Raw genomic sequence first — 16,693 nt, 5'->3', positions numbered from 1 at the left:
CCCATATTTGTGGACACATCGAAACTTTTATGCATCTAATCTTCTGTAACTTTATTGCATTAAAAATGAGAAAACACTGGTGTCTCCACCCAAATGTGTTACCACATGGACCTTGCTAGCCCTCCTTTATTGACTGTCCATAACCACCCACTGCAAAGTGAGGATCCCCATCCCACCATATGCCATTTGATTACTTAGCTGCACAATTTCAGGACACATACACAGCAGTATCAGAAATGTAAAGCTGTATCCTTGTGGGAAACATGTTTATCTACTAGAATAGAGTGTTTATGTGCAATTTCTTTACACTTTAAACTCATAGAATTTCCTCATTTTCAACGTTCTTTAGGTCAGCAACTTCATTTCCCATGTTCTTCAGGGAAGTTATTTCAATGACACTGTATAATTTGATTTATTTGAAATTCTGTAAGAGCCAAAACTGTAGTCAAGGAAATGTATAGAGGATATTCCAGGAATTTAGAGAGTGGGTATAAAATAAGTTTGAAAGGCACTGTTTAACAACACTAAAACTATCTTTACTGATATGCAATGGTTCAGACACAACACAATTTGTCTAGGCACACAATTTTGTGATGGAAAATATAAATCTAAATAAATACAATTTAAAAAGTTCATTAACCCCAGGATCAAATACACCTTGTATAAAAATATCTAATAACTTTTTTGGTGAGTGTAGGGATATCATGAGATACATGCAACAGAGATTGAAGTAATTTTCTACATTTGTATATACCATGTTTCCATTCATTAAAGACATTTTATTTAAAAAATCAATTATCTACTTAACCCAGGTTTTTTCTTCCCAGCAAGAAAATAACCCACAGAATTATTTTCTTTCATTGGTTGAGAAAGATTTTCCCAAACTTCAGCTCAGTTCAGGCATGCACTGTCCCTGAATGGGCATTTACCCTCAGATTTGTACACACACCTGTCAACATGTGGGCTCTCCTGTCAGACAAACATACCTTTACTCATGTGGATTCTTCCCTCAGACAATCACACATGTCCCCACGTGGACTCTCCCCTCAGACCACCACGTATGTCCTTACATTTACTCTTTCCTCAGGAAACAGACATTTCCTCACGTGGACTCTTGGCTCAGACAAACAAACATGTCTCCATGAGAACTCTTCACTCAGATAAGTGCACGCATTTCCACATTGACTGTTTCCTGAAACAAGCACATATATCCAATGTTGAACTGTCTTGTGGAAAAGATGATGGCAATTATAAACCCCAGCCCTGAGAAGGTGTAGATCTGCATTTTCTTCATTGTAACTAAACTTTGCCTCATTGTCAGGAACAGTGGTTTGCAGCTCTAAATGCACTGATTACAGACAGATGTCCATTTCCTCTGGGAATGTTTTTCTTGTGTTCTTACTGGACTTATTTGTCAATAATGTTTGCTGCTATGAAGATACCTGAACAGTGTCCACATTAGAGAATAAGAAAGAGTAAGGGGCAGATTAACCCTGTGCATCCAGACCCAGGAATCCTTTGACCCTGCCCTCCCTGAAATGGAGACACAGAGGATGGATGAGCAATGCTGAGCGGTGCACCCATGACCACAAAAAGAAAGACATGGAAATGTGTCCCCTCCCCTCCTTATGAAAGGCAGCTCATCCCCTGTTCCTTCAGGCCCTGGTGAGGAGCCACCCCATGTCTGTGCCCTTCCTCAGTGTCCTCACCGTGGGGTCTGCACTGATCTGGGCTTCCCTCCTCATCACCCTCAATATTAGTGTCCCTTGTGAATCAGGTCCAGCTGTGGCTGCTCCACATGGGGCTGTTCTCAGTCTGTTCCCTCTGTGTTTGCAGAAGACCTGTGTGAAGTTCACTGGTGGAGTCTGAGGTGGAAAAACTGTACAGCCCAGCGGTTCACTGAGCCTCTCCTGCAAAGCCTCTGGATTCACCTTCACTGACTGCAGCATCAGCTTGGTCCAGCAGGCTCCACGACCGGGGCTGGTGTGGGCGGCAACAGGGAGAAATTCAAGAGGAAGTTTTTACGTGCACTCTTACGTGCATGGTCTCACTGACATCTTTACTTCTTTTATCACGTTTGTTCTGTAAATCACAACGAATGGTGCATTCTTCATCTATTATACATTTGATAAGTCTTTTTCGGTGTCTTTCAAAAAACTGGTAACTTTATCCTATGTCATATCTGTTAAGTCCTAAAAGTTTTTTTTGATGTCTCCTTTTCCTGAAATTTACATAGCTACTATAGCTTTCTTTTGGTTCATATTTTCATAATCCATGTTTTCCAATCTTTATCTTTTCTATTTGTGAATATGTAGGATAACTTTCTTGTACATAGCTAACAGTTGGGTCTTGCTTTTTTTAAAGCAACTATAATAAATTCTATTTTTAGACTAATATTATTTTTTCTGTTATTTTTGTTTAAATTAGCAGTTTATAATGATGTTTATATCTCTATTAACAGATTATATAATTCACTTTTTATAAATATGGTATTGATTACCACAAGGTTTACAATAAGAATTGTATATAGATTCTAATGCAAATACTGTGATGGCTTTGATATGAAGTACAGAGATAGTGTAACTGTGTACGTTGAATTCCTCCTTCTCACCAGTCTTATTGTCAGTTTGCAATTATATATGCTATAAAATATAATATGTAATTTTGCATCACTTTATACACATACGTTGTAACAATTACAAAGATTAAAACTACAATTCATCTTGATGTTCCCTTTTTTTACAATCTTAATTTCTTTGTATAGATCTATGTTTTTAGTGTATATCACATGGCTACTAGCAGAGAAACTTTGTAAAATGTGTCCTGAAACATGAATGTGTTGACAAATTGTCTCAAGATCTTTTTTTAAATGACATAATTTTACTTGCCTTTCACTTTTAATGAAATTGTAATGCATGTAGAATTCCAGTTTGCATTTCCCTTGTTACTCATTTTCTTGTATTTATTTTCTTCCTGGAGACAATCACATATTACATTCTGCTGGGCCTTCATTTTTTTTTTTTTTTTTTGAGACGGAGTCTCGCTCTGTCGCCCAGGCTGGAGTGCAGTGGCCGGATCTCAGCTCACTGCAAGCTCCGCCTCCCGGGTTTACGCCATTCTCCTGCCTCAGCCTCCCGAGTAGCTGGGACTACAGGCGCCGCCACCACGCCCGGCTAGTTTTTTGTATTTTTTTTTTTAGTAGAGACGGGGTTTCACCGTGTTAGCCAGGATGGTCTCGATCTCCTGACCTCGTGATCCACCCGACTCGGCCTCCCAAAGTGCTGGCATCACAGGCTTGAGCCACCGCGCCCGGCCGCCTGCTGGGCCTTCATTAACCACGTTTCTGCGAATCTAGTCAGGGTTGGGTTTCAAGTATATGGTTGCCCCAGCTATTGGAGTTGAAGTCAGCTTCTACTGTTCACAAAAACTTCAGATTCCTCTGGTGATACATGCTTTTGTTTCCCTGTTTTGCTTTGGGTGTTCACATGTCATTCTTCCCAGAGAGAGCCTGTCTCTTTTAGTCGTGGCAGGTGAATCCTGCTGACACATTTACTTGGTGATTGTTTGTGTGGTGAAGGGGCTTGGACACAGGTGCACGTTCTCCAACCTTCTGACCTAGTCTCCTTCTTAGCTATGGGTGGTGAGACTGGCTCTGAAGCATGGCCTTCCAAGCGTTCCTGTTCCTTCCCTTCGCCAAGTGTCAGAGTGTCTCTTCCCAGTCACAGTGGTTTTTCGTCAGTGTCCTCAGCTTCTGACCCACTGTCCTTACCCCACAGATTCAGGATTTCATTCCTCAGGAAAGGGATGGGAGGTGTTTCTGGGTAGAGTTTCCTTGGTGTCCTCTGTTTCCTTGTGTTCTAGTTGATTCTACCAGTTCCCACAGGACACAAGATTTAATAAATGTCTCCTTCATACAGTGAAGGGGGACTCAGCATTGAACGGAGCTGCTGTTCTTCCTCCCCAGTCCACACCACAGGACAGCAGGTGGGTGAGTTGTCTGGGGATTTCCTCAATTCTGTAGGAAAAGCCTTGAAGTGCCCAGAGTTTCACATTCTCACACCATTAGCACACACGTCCTCAAGCAACTCATTAAACTTTTCCAGGTTAGATTTTTCCATCTTAAATACCAGGCCATGAGTGGCACCCGGCCCAGGTACTCTAATAAATGGGCCCTAGTTCTCTCTGCAGGCCCATATTTTCTCAGATTTCAGGGTTTTTTTCTCTGTGACATCAACTCAGATATGTTGAAGGGTTTATTTTTTGTAGTCGTTCAAGTTTTTTGTTAATGAGGTCAGAATAAGATCATCGTTTTCTCATTTTTTCCATTCCCATGCTTAGTATCTGCTTTCTAAACAACATTAAGAAGCTAAGACAACAAATCAAATACCCATTACTTGGTGCATTGTTAAACAATTTGAGAAATATTCATGTCTGAAATACAATGAACCACTGAAATCAAGGCATGCCTCCTTCACATAAGAACATGGGGACATTATCAAATAATTGTGCTGAGTGAAGGAAGCTAAAGAATTCACAGGAAATTTCATGTTATTTAATTTGTATAAAATTAACATGGAGATCTAAATTTTTCTGAGAATAGGGTGGTGAGAATAACAAGGTGGTGAAATAAAATTACAGAGAAGTGAAAGAAAAAATAAGAGGGCTAATTCAATTGCTAACAACATGATCGAAGTGCGGATTCAATGACTGCACACATATATCAACATTTTCCAAATGCTGCACTGTCAATTTGATTTCATTATTGATGGATGTTTTGAATCAAGCAGCAACAGAAATGAAAGTATTTGCTGAGAAATAACAAGAAAGAGATGAATATTGACACTTGAATTATCACAGACTCCTGAAAATACACACATGTGAACACTGATTGCATATTTCAGGAAAACACTAGAAAAAGCAAAATTACATAAAGTTGTTATGACAGGTGAGACATCCTGAAAACCTCTCTAGACATATCCCACACTGCCCTGGAGTTGTCTCATAGGAGCAGCCTCCTCCAGTGTTTGGAGGCACAGACAGTGATAATAGGGCTAACTCTGGCCAGATGTGTGTTATCAGACACATTGCACAACTGCTCTGTTCTGTGTGTAATTTATCTTCTCTAAAAATGTAACATTGACACTTGCATTAAATATATTCTGCAAATATGTAACAATTAAATAAGCTGATGTCTGCTAAATGATTATCAAGGCACAATCACATAATCTGAAGCTATATTTTCCAGAGAGGTAGGATTAGCCCCAGTTTTTCCAGGACACTCCCATCTGCTCTGGGCACTGCCTTCTCTTCAGTCGTCCCTGAGCTTGCTATATAGCAGGAGACATGCAAATAGGGCCCTCCCTCTACTGATAAAAACCAGGCCAGCTCTGACCCTGCAGCTCTGAGAGAGGAGCCCAGCCCCAGAATTCCCAGGTGTTTTCATTCAGTGATCAGCACCGAACACAGAGGATTCACCATGGATTTTGTGCTGAGATGGGTTTTGCTTGTTGCTATTTTGAAAGGCGATTTATGGAAAATGGGAGATGTTGAGTGTGAGGGGACATGAGTGAGAGAAACAGTGGATATGTGCGGCAGTTTCTGACCAGGGTGTCTCTGTGTTTGCAGGTGTCCAGTGTGAGGTGCAGCTGGTGGAGTATGGGGGAGGCTTGGCAAAGCCTGGTGGGGGTCCCTGAGACTCTCCTGTGCAGGCTCTCGATTCACCTTCAGTAGCTACTACATGAACTGTGTCCACTAGGCTCCAGGAATGGCCTGGAGTGGGTTGGACAAGTTAATCCTAAGGGTGGTAGTACATATCTCACAGACTCCGGAAGGGCCGATTCACCATCTCCAGAGAAAATGCCAAGAACACGCTTCATCTGCAAATGAACAGCCTGAACACTGAGGACACGGCCTTGTATTGTACCAGAGACACAGTGAGGGGAGTACAGTGTGAGCCCAGACACAAACGTCCCTGCAGGGCCATGCAGGGAGGTTTCCTTTCTCAGCTGCAGGAGGCAGGCTTGTTTTTGCAGGACTCTGGAGTCTTATTAGGTTGCAATATTTTACTATGGTTATTTGTCATGAATTTTTTTATTGAGAATTGCGTTTTAGTATTTTTAAAATTTATATGTAAGGGTATTTTTTAAAAATACATACCTTCAAGGAATAATTCTTCCTAATAATTTGCACTTGTTCTTTTAGAATTCTGTTAACATCTGTTGATATCAGCTATTACGTAGCTACAGGGACATTAATTTATATCTATAGACACATGTGTAAATACACAAAGTTATGCATACATGTGTAGTCTTTATAATAAAATAATAGAAAATACATAAAATAATTATAAAATATGTCCTAAAGAATGAAGCTCAATGATTAACTTAACATAAATTATAGTAATCCATAACTCCTTTTGATCATTCTCTATAGTTTACACAAATTGATGTCTATTTGTAAGCTTAAACATAGTGTATTGGTCTTTTTGAAATAGTCAAGAACAAATTTCAAATGTCCCTGTCACACACACACACAGAAATAAGGATTTGAGACGATATATATGTCAACTAGCTCGATTCAATTATTCTGATTTACACTCATAAATCATGACATAGCTTTATTCCCTATAAATACATACAATCAAAATGTCTCAATTTTCAATGAAGTTTTAACTACGTATTTTCTAATCTGTCCTAGGTCATTAATGTTTTCTCCCAGTCAGAATGTGATTAGATTATCCTGAGAAACTCATTTACCCTCCTGCCTCCTGAAGGCTTCAGGAAGCAGCTCCTAGATGGGCAGAAGCCGGCAAATGTGTGTGTCCACACAGGAACTAGAGCCTCTCTCGCGGATGATTACAGGGCTCTTCAGTTTTCTTAACCAGGCTGTTGTACTAGATAAGCACAAAACAATTTCATTATGCTTTGCTTCAATTTTTCAAAACAACATAAAGGTAGTAATTGTAACAATAAACATATTACAGACTACTTATACATGAGACCTTCCTGTGCTTCAAGGTTTTTTCTTAGGACTTTGTATGTATTACATATTTTCAATTTTTTTCTGAGATGGAATTCTGACGTCTCCTTATTACAGATTATTATTTTAATTTAATTCTTAGAATGATTCTTTCCAGAGCCTCCTCCCGGCCCACCTGGCGGAATGGAGTGGCGCCAGAGCTGAGCCAGGCGCGCAGGGGCCGCCACATGTGCTGCGCAGGGAGCAGATGCACAGCGGGCAGAGAGCGAGCACCAGAGGCCGGGTGGGAGAGGCTGCCTGAGCAGCGCCAGAGATGGGAGAACAGCCCATCTTCACCCCCCAGGGCAGGTCTTCCAGATTGACCCAAACACCAAGAATTGGATGCCTGCGAGCAATAGGTGGTCACCGTTTCCTGCTTCTATGATGTCACAAGGAACAGCTTTCGGATGGTTAGTGTGGACGGAGCCAAGGTGACCATAAAGAGCACAATCGCACCAAATATGACCTTCACCAACACGTCACAGACGTCTGGGCACTGGGCCCACAGCAGAGCCAACACGACGTTTCGTTTGGGGATTTCCACTGAGTAGCGCTGACAAGGTTTGCAGAGAAATTCCGGGAGGTGGAAGAAGCTGTCAAGATAGAAAAAAGCAAGACCCAGGAGAACATGCAGCCCTCGAGTGATCATCCCCGAGAACCCGGCGTGGAGCCCGCCTTCTCTCGGCATCCAGCATCCTTGGACGGACGATGGAAAGGCCTCTGCACTGCAGCCGACCGGCACCACCTGCAGTGGGAGTTCCCTGAAGCTGAGGCGGCCTGGACACGCAGGGGGCTGCCCGGGGAAGAGGCGGGAGATGGAGCTACAGGCCCGGCGGGGAGAGCACTTGGCTGCCCGGCGCTGCAGGAGTCGGCAGCCAGCGCGGAGCAGAGGGAAGAGACCGTGAGATCCACAGAGAAGGGGAGAACGCAGCTGAGGGAGGGAGGGATGGAGGAGGCTGGAGGCCGAGGCTCCGGGGAGCAGGAGGCAGAGCTGGAAGATCTCCGGAAACAAAGTGAACTCACCTCAGCTCAGGTCCAGAGCGCGACGGCGTCTCTCTGAGGAGATGGAGAGCCGCAGAGAATCAAAACCAGGAGAGACAAGCGCGTTCCCTAAGACAGAGGCTGAGGTAAATCCCGACAGCGCCCTGGAGGTGGAGGTGAAGAGCTTCCTGGAGGTGCTGGACGGGAAGATCCAGGACCTGCATGACTTCTGCCCAGGCCTCTCCAAGCTGGGCACTGACAACTAGGACTGTCCGAGGCCGGGGTCCCCCACCATGAGTTCCAAGCGTGTGTGTGAGACCAGATGGCGCTAGAACGTTCCCTGTGTGCGTTGCCTCTGTAAATGCAGGCGCAGTTTGTCGCGTCTCCAAACCAGTTGTGCCGTCCACTCACTCCTTTCCAGAATGGAAATCTCCTCTCACTTCTCTGGCCTTGTGAGGGTGTGGACAACTGGAAGATTCTGACTCAGGAATCCAGAACCAGGTCTACCTTCAACATTTACGCAGTCAGGCCAGGGATGTTTATATCTTTCATAAGGGCTGTTGCAACCATATGAACTGAAAAAAAGCACTTTGTCGTATACACAAAGTTCTAAAAATAATTGTTTTAATTATTATAGAAAAAGAAAATTAGGCCAAGCTTGTTTCGTCTTACAGTAATATAAAACAAGAAAATCTAGCTATACATATATATTTTATACATATATAATATATAAATATGTGTATATATAAAATATATATGCATATGCAAACATATTATTAATTATCTTAACTTTTATTTTAAGTTCAGGGGTATATGTGTAGGATGTACAGGTTTGTTACATAGATAAATTGTGTCATGGAGGCTTGTTGTACAGATTATTTCATCGCCCAGTGAAATGGTTCAGCTGTGTCTCCACCCAAATCTCAACTTGAATTCCCACGTGTAGTGGGAGGAACCTGATGGAGGTAATTGAATCAAGGGGGCAGTCCTTTCCCATGCTGTTCTCATGATAGTTAATAAGTCTCATGAGATGTGCTGGTTTTGTAACAAGGAGTTTCTCTGCACAAGCTCTCTCTTTGCCTGCTGCTATCCATATAAGATGCGACTTAGTCCTACTTCCCTTATGCCATGAATGTAAGGCCTCTGTAGCCATGTGGGACTATGAGTCCAATAAATCTTTTGACTGTATAAATTACCCTGTCTCAGATATGTCTTTATTAGCAAAGTGAGAAAAGACTAATACAGTAATTGGTACCAGTAGATGACTCACTGCTGTAGATACCTGAAAATGTGGAAGCAGCTTGGAGACTGGGTCTCAGACAGGGGTTGAAATAGTTTGGAGTGCTCAGAAGAAGACAGAATAATGTGGTAAAGTTTGGAAAGACTTGGTGAATGGCTTTGCCCAAAATGCTGATAGGGATATGAACAATTAAGTCCAGGCTGGGATGGTCTCAGTTGGGGATGAGGAAATTATTGGGAACTGGAGCAAAGATGACTCTTATGTATGAGCAAAAGACTGGTAGCACATACTGCCCTAAGGGTGTATTTAAACTTGAAAGAGATGATTTAGGGTATCTGGTGGAAGAAATTTCTAAGCAGCAAAGCATTCCTGAGGTGACTTGGGTGCTGTTAAAGGCATTCAGTTTTATAAGGAAAGCAGACCATAAAAACTTGAAAATTTTACAGCCTGACAATGAGATAAAAAAGAAAATCCTGCATGAGTTACCAGGAAACAAATGTTAATCTTTAAGACAATGGGGAAAATGTCTCCAGGCATGTCAGCGGTCTTCACAGCAGCCCATCCCAGTAGAGTCCTAAAGGTCTAGCAGAAAAAAATTCCTATGGGAACCAAACCAAGGGCAATCCCAGCCTTAGCAGCCCTGGGACCTGAAGCCCTGCATCCCAGCAACTCCAGCAATGACTAAATGGGGCCAAGGTATATCTTGAGCTGTTGCTTCAGAGGGTGCAAACCCCAAGCCTTGGTAGCTTCCACGTGGTGTTCAGCCTGTGGTGCCTGGAATTCAGGGATTGCAGTTTGGGAACCTCCACTTAGATTTCAGAGGATGTATGGAAATGCCTGGATGCCCAAGCAGAAGTTCGCTGCATGGATGGGACCCTCAGGGAAAACCTCTGCTAGGGTAGTGTGGAAGGGAAATATGGGGTTTGAACCCTGCCACAGAGTCCCTACTAGGGAACGACCTTCCTAGTAGGGAGCTTCAAGAAGAGGGCCACCATCCTCCAGACCCCAGAATGATATATCCATCAACAGCTTGCATTCTGTGCCTGGAAAAGCTGCAGATACTCATCACCAGCCTGTAAAAGCAGCTGTGAGGCAGGCTGTACCCTGCAAAGCCACAGGGCCAGAGCTGCTCAAGACCATGGGAACCCACCTTTTGCATCAGCATGACCTGAATTTGGGACATGAAATCAAAAGAGATCATTTTGAAGCTTTAAGATTTGACTACCCTGCTGGATTTTGGACTTGCATGGGGTCTGTAGCTCCTTTGTTGTGGCCAATTTCTCCCATGTGGAATGGCTGTATTTACCCAATACCTATACCCCCATCGTATCTAGGAAGTAACTAACTTGCTTTTAATTTTACAGGCTCATAGGAGGAAGAGACTTGTCATGTTTCAGATGAGACTTTGAACTGTGGACTTTCGAGTTAACACTGAAATGAGTTAAAACTTTAGGGGAACTGTTGGGAAGGCATGATTGGTTCTGAAATATGAGGACTTGAGATTTTGGAGGGGCCAGGGACATAACGATATGGTTGAGCTGTGTCCCCACCGAAATCTCATCTTGAATTCTCACACATTGTGGGAGGGACCCAGTGGGTGGTAATTTAACAATGGGGGCAGGTCTTTCCCTTACTGTGCTCATCATGGTAAATAAATCTCACGAAAACTGATGGTTTTATAAGGGGACATTTCCTATCACATGCTCTCTCTTTGCCTGCTGCCATCCATGTAAAAAATGACTTGCTCATCCTAGACCTCTGCCATGATTGTGAGGCCTCCCCAGCCATGTTGAACTGTGAGTTCATTAAACCTTTTATTCTGTATAAATTTCCCAGTCTCAGGTATGTCTTTATAAGCTGTGTGAAAACAAACTAATACACCCAATATTAATCCCAGTGCTTATTAGTAATTTTTAGTTATTTTTCCTCATTCTCTTTCTCCTCCCACCCTCCAGCCTCCAAGAGGCCCCAGTGTGTGTTGTTTCCCTCTGTGTCCATGTGTTCTCATCATTTTGCTCCCACTTAAAAGTGAGAACATGTAGTATTTGGTTTTCTGATCCTGTGTTAGTTTGCTGAGAATAATGGCCTCCAGCTCCATCTGTCTCTGCAAAGGACATGATCTCATTCCTGTTTATGGCTACTTAGTAGTTCATGGTGTATGTGTCCCACCTGTCATAGCCTGGGAAGTTCTTGCGACTCCTATTCAGCCTCTGGATTCACCTTCAATAGCTACTGAATGAGCTGAGTCCACCAGGTTCCAGGAAAGGGGCTTAACTGAGTAGTAGATATAAAGTATAATGGAAATCAGATATACTATGCACACTCTCTGAAGGGTAGATTCACTGTATCCAGATACAATTTTGAGAACTTGCTATGAGAGTAAATGGCCGTGTATCACTATAATAAGAAACCAAGTGACGGGAAGTCAGTGTGAGACAAGACACAAAATTTCCTGCAGAGACGTGAGGAGGCTGGGCTGAAGGGGACATTCAGCACTCACATAAGACAGAGGCAGCCCCGGGACAGGTGCAGATGGAGGTCAAGGATTGCCTTTCTTCAGGTCTGTGGCCTTCTCTGCATCTAAAATTCAAAATTGCAGATAAAAATTATTTATCAAGTTTAAAAAATGCCATTTAGCAAATACATGATTTACAAGTGTGTTCTCCAAGTCTGTGGTTGTCTTTTCACTCCCTCATCAGTGTATACTGCAGAAACATTTATATTTATCTCTGTGTCTGTGTGTGTGCATGTGTGTGTAAATTTGGATAAAGTAACACGTAAAGTTTTATTATTTCTTGATTCATGTTTTTGCATTATGTCCGAAAACTCAGAATAAAATCCACTAACACTGAAAATATTTTCCATGCTCTAATCTCATGCCACAATTAATTAATGAGTATTTAAACTTCACTCACTTGATAAGAGGACTATCAACTTAAGTCATTTGGATTATTCTATGAGGGAGATATGTCCTTCTTTCTATTTTTCCTTGATTTAATTATCTATTAATTTCAGAAATGGTTCAGGGGTGTTTACTTCATACTCTGGTGTAGATCCATGCTACATTATTCATTTTATTGCTCAAGTAACCAGACTTTAATTTAGAGGGTGTGAGCTCATTTACTTTGCACTCTGTATCTTTATGATACAAACCATCCTTTTGTTTCTTAACACTTCCCTGTTTCCTAGTATTACAAGAAATTCTAAGTTCATTTTCCTGTATTATATTTTCCATACATAGAATCAGCCATTTCTCCAAGGATTTCTGGCCTCTGGTTTGGAGAATTGTATTAAAGTACAAAATTATGATGTTGGGTGTGTGTACTGTTAAATGTGGTGTCAGAGATTCTAGGGACTCTAAGCTAACAGTAGCATTTGAATATTAACCCACATTTACGGGCACATGGAAACTATTTATATATCTAATCTTCTGTACCTATATTGCATTAAACATGAGAACACACCGATATACTTACCTTACTGTCATACCACATATAGACTTTTAACTTTTCTTCCTTGCCTGCTCATAACCATCCACTCAATATGACGAATTCCACTCCATCACATGTCATTGAATTATTTAGTTGCACAATCTCAGGTCACATGCACAGCGGTATCAGATTTAAGCTGTACTTGTTTGGAAGCATGTTTATCTACTAAAGCACGGTGCTTCTACGCAGTTTCATTACAGTTTAGTCTTACAGAATCCCCTAATTACCAACGTTATTTAGGTGAGAGATTGTGTGTGTCACCTTTCAAAGTGTAGTTATTTCAAATACACTAAATAATTTTATTTAAAATTTCATAAAACCAACTTATAGATAAAGTAAGCATATGAAGATTTTCCAGGAATTTAGAAAGAGGGTATCATGTAAGTGAATTGAGCACTGATTAAGGGTAGTGATACTTATTTTAAATCATATGCAATGTTGGACACATGACACAATTAATTTGTCAACACTTAGAATTTAATGACACCAAGTGTGAACCTAAATATATACAACTTTAAAAAAGTATGTAGCTTGTCATGAACTCCAAAATGAAATGCAGACTGTATAGAAGTCTCTGGCAACTTTACTCAGTGTGGGCAGCGATGGCATGAGATGCAGGCAATAAAGAATAAGGTAACTTTCCCCATTTGCATATAAGTTGTTTCCCTTCACAAGAGACCTTTCTTTCAGCAGGCTCCCATGTGAGTCAGTTTCCTTCCTGACAAGCAGGTCACCCAGAGGTTTCTCATCTTCCCTTAACTGAGAAAAGTTTTCCCCAAAGTCCAGTTCAGACTAGCTCACACTGTCCCTAAATGGGCAATTACTTTTAGATATGTGCCCATATCTGTCCCTGCTTGTGCTCCTCCCTCAGACAAGCACACGCATTGCTTTGTGGACTCTTCCCTCAGAAAACTACAAATGTCCCCACAATGACTCCTTCACATAAGCATGCCTGTCTGATGCTGAACTGCTGTGTGGCAAAATTAGCTCAGAATACAAGCAGTATGGACTCCAGCCCTAACAACGTGCAGGTCTGCATTTTATTTTTAATTCTAGCTGAAGACTTTGCCTTCTTGTTAAAAGCAGTGGTTTATAGTTCTACATGCAGAGACTACAGGCAGACATATGACTCCTCTGGAAAAGTTTATTTTCATGTATTTACTGGGTTATTTTGTTAATAAACATTCACTCTATAAAGACACCTGAAAAGGGTCCTCATCAGGGAACAAGAAAGTGTAGTTTGCAGATTAACTCTGAGCATCCAGTCCCAGGAATCCCTTGACCTGCCCTCCCTGAAATCCAAAGGCAGAGGGGGAATGACAACTGCTGAGTAGCAAACTTATGTCCACAGGGAGGAGACATGGAAATGTGGTCATTCCCACGCTCATGAGGAGCAGCTCATCCCCTGTCTCTAGTGGCCTGGTGAAGAGCTACCCCACACCTGCACCTTCCTCTGTGTCCACACCATGGGGTCTGTGCTGATCTGGGCTTTCCTTCTAATCACTCTTAATATTAGGGCCCTTGTGGATCAGGCTCAGTTTTGGCTGCTCCAGATGGGGCTGTTCTCAGTCTGTTCCCTCTGTGTTTGCAGAAGCCCTGTGTGAAGTTCTCTGAAGGAGACAGCGGGAATAATGGTACAGCCAGGGGTTCTGTGAGTCTCTCCTGCAAACACTCTGGATTCACCTTCACTGACTGCAGCATCAGCCTGGTCCAGCAGGCCTCAGGATCAGGATTGGTGTGGGCAGCTGCAGGGAGAAATTCAAGAGGAAGTTCTCAGTGGTGCCCTCCATGACTATAAACAAGGTTCACAGTCCCCAGGACACTCTTACGTGCATGGTCCAACTGACATCTTTACTTCTTTATCATGTTTGTTCTGTAAATCACAACGAATGGTGCATTCTTCATCTATTATACATTTGTTAAGTCTTTTTTGGTGTCTTTCAAAAAAACTGGTAACTTTATCCTATGTAATACTTGTTAAGTCCTAAAAGTGTTTTTTGATGTCTACTTTGTCTGAAATTTACACAGCTACTATAGCTTTCTTTTGGTTTATGTTTTCATAATCTGTGCTTTCCCGTCTTTATCTTTTCTATTTGTGAATATATAGGATAACTTTCTTGTACAAAGCTAATAGTTGGGTCTTGTTTTATCAAATCAACTATAATAAATTCTATTTTAAAAGTAATATTAATTTTTCTGTTATTTTTTGTTTAAATTTGTAGTTTATAATGATGTTTATTTCTCTATTAACAGATTATTTAATTCATTTTTTATAAATATGGTATTGGTTGCCATAGGGTTTACAATAAGAATTGTATATAATTAGATTCTAATGCAGATACTGTGATGGCCTTGATGTGAAGTACAGAGATAGTGTAACTGTGTGCTTTGAATTCCTCCTTCTCCCCAGTCATTCTTGTTTATCCTCAGTTGGCACTTACATATAAAATATAATATATATTTTATTGCTTTATATAGTTATATGTTATAGCAATTACAAAGATAATAACTGCCCTTCCTCTTGATTTTCCCTTTTTTTACAATCTTAATTTCTTTGTATAGATCTATGTTTTGAGTGCATATCACGTGGCTACTCGCAGAGAAACTTTGCTAACATGTGCCCTGAAACATGAATCTGCTGACAAATTGTCTCAGGATCTTTTTTAATGACATAATTTTATTTGCTTTCACATTTTTATAAAAATGAAATGCATGTATAATTTCAGTTTGCATTTCGCTTGTAATTTATTTTCTTACATTTATTTTTTTTTTTCCAGGAGATGATCACATATTACATTCTGCTGGGCCTTTATTAGCCATGTTTCTGTGAATCTACTCAGGGTTGGATTTCAAGTGTATGGTTGCCACAGCTGTCAGAGTTGAAGTCAGCTTCTCCTGTTCACAAGAGCTTCAAGTTACTCCAGTGATACCTGCTTCTGTGTCCCTGTTTGGCTTTGGGTTTTCACATTTCATTCTCCCCAGAGACAGCCTCTTTCAGCTGTGACAGGTGCATCCTGCTGACACTTTTACTTGGTGATTGTTTGTGTGGTGAGGGCTTGGGCCACAGGGCACATTCTCCAACCTTCTGACTAAGACTCCTTCTTAGCTATGGGTGTGTGATGGCTCTGAAGCATGGCCTTCACAAGTGTTGTTCCTTCCCTTCCCCAGTGTCAGAGTGTCTCTTCCCAGCCACAGTGGATTTTCATCAGTATCCTCAGCTTCTGACCCTGTCCTTACAGATTCAGGATTTCATTCTGCTGGGAAAGAGAGAGATGGGAGGTGTTTCTGGGTAGAGTTTCAGGTGGTGTCCTCTGTTTCTTTGTGTTCTGAGTTGAAGTTCTACCGAATTGCCCACAGGACACAAGATTTGTCATCTTCTTCCTTTAGTGAAGAGGGACTCAGCATTGAGCAGACTGCTGTTCTTCCTCCCCAGTCCACACCACAGGACAGGTGGGTGAGTTGTCTGGGATTTCCCCACAATTATTCTGTAGGAGAAAGCCAGAAGTGGGGACATGCACCATTAGCACACACGTCCTCAGAAACTCATGAAACCTTTCCAGGTTAACTTTTCCTTCTTCAGTACATGCAGTGAGTGGCACCTGCTGATTGCCTCCTAATAAGTGGACCCTAGTTTTCTTTCTGCAGGCACGTTTTCTCAGAATACAGGGATGTTTTTCTCTGTGACATCAACTCAGATATGTTGAAGGGTTTATTTTTGTAGTTATTCATGGTTTTATGAGGTCGAAAAAGATTATTTTCTCAATTTTTTACATTATAATGCTTAGTATCTAATTTCTAAATAAAATTGAAAGTGAGACAACATATCAGGTATCCATTATTTGGTGCATTGTCAAATAATTTGAGAAATATTAATGTACCAGAATACGATGAACCCGTTGAAATCAAAGCTGCCTCATTCACATAACATGAGGATATTATAAAATAATTGTTGAGTGAAGGAAAT

At 41.5% G+C, this 16,693-nt stretch overlaps 1 pseudogene; it reads left to right on the top strand.

Moving 5' to 3' along the window:
• Positions 1 to 7,291: 7,291 nt before the first annotated feature.
• On the top strand, positions 7,292 to 8,077 carry LOC100998527 (annotated as a pseudogene).
• The last annotated feature ends 8,616 nt before the right edge of the window (positions 8,078 to 16,693 follow it).

Source organism: Papio anubis, chromosome 7 (genome assembly GCF_008728515.1).
Source record: "Papio anubis isolate 15944 chromosome 7, Panubis1.0, whole genome shotgun sequence".
Taxonomy (NCBI): Eukaryota; Metazoa; Chordata; class Mammalia; order Primates; family Cercopithecidae; genus Papio; species Papio anubis.
Note: the sequence above shows the minus strand (reverse complement) of the source record. Positions and strands in the feature narration are given on the sequence as shown.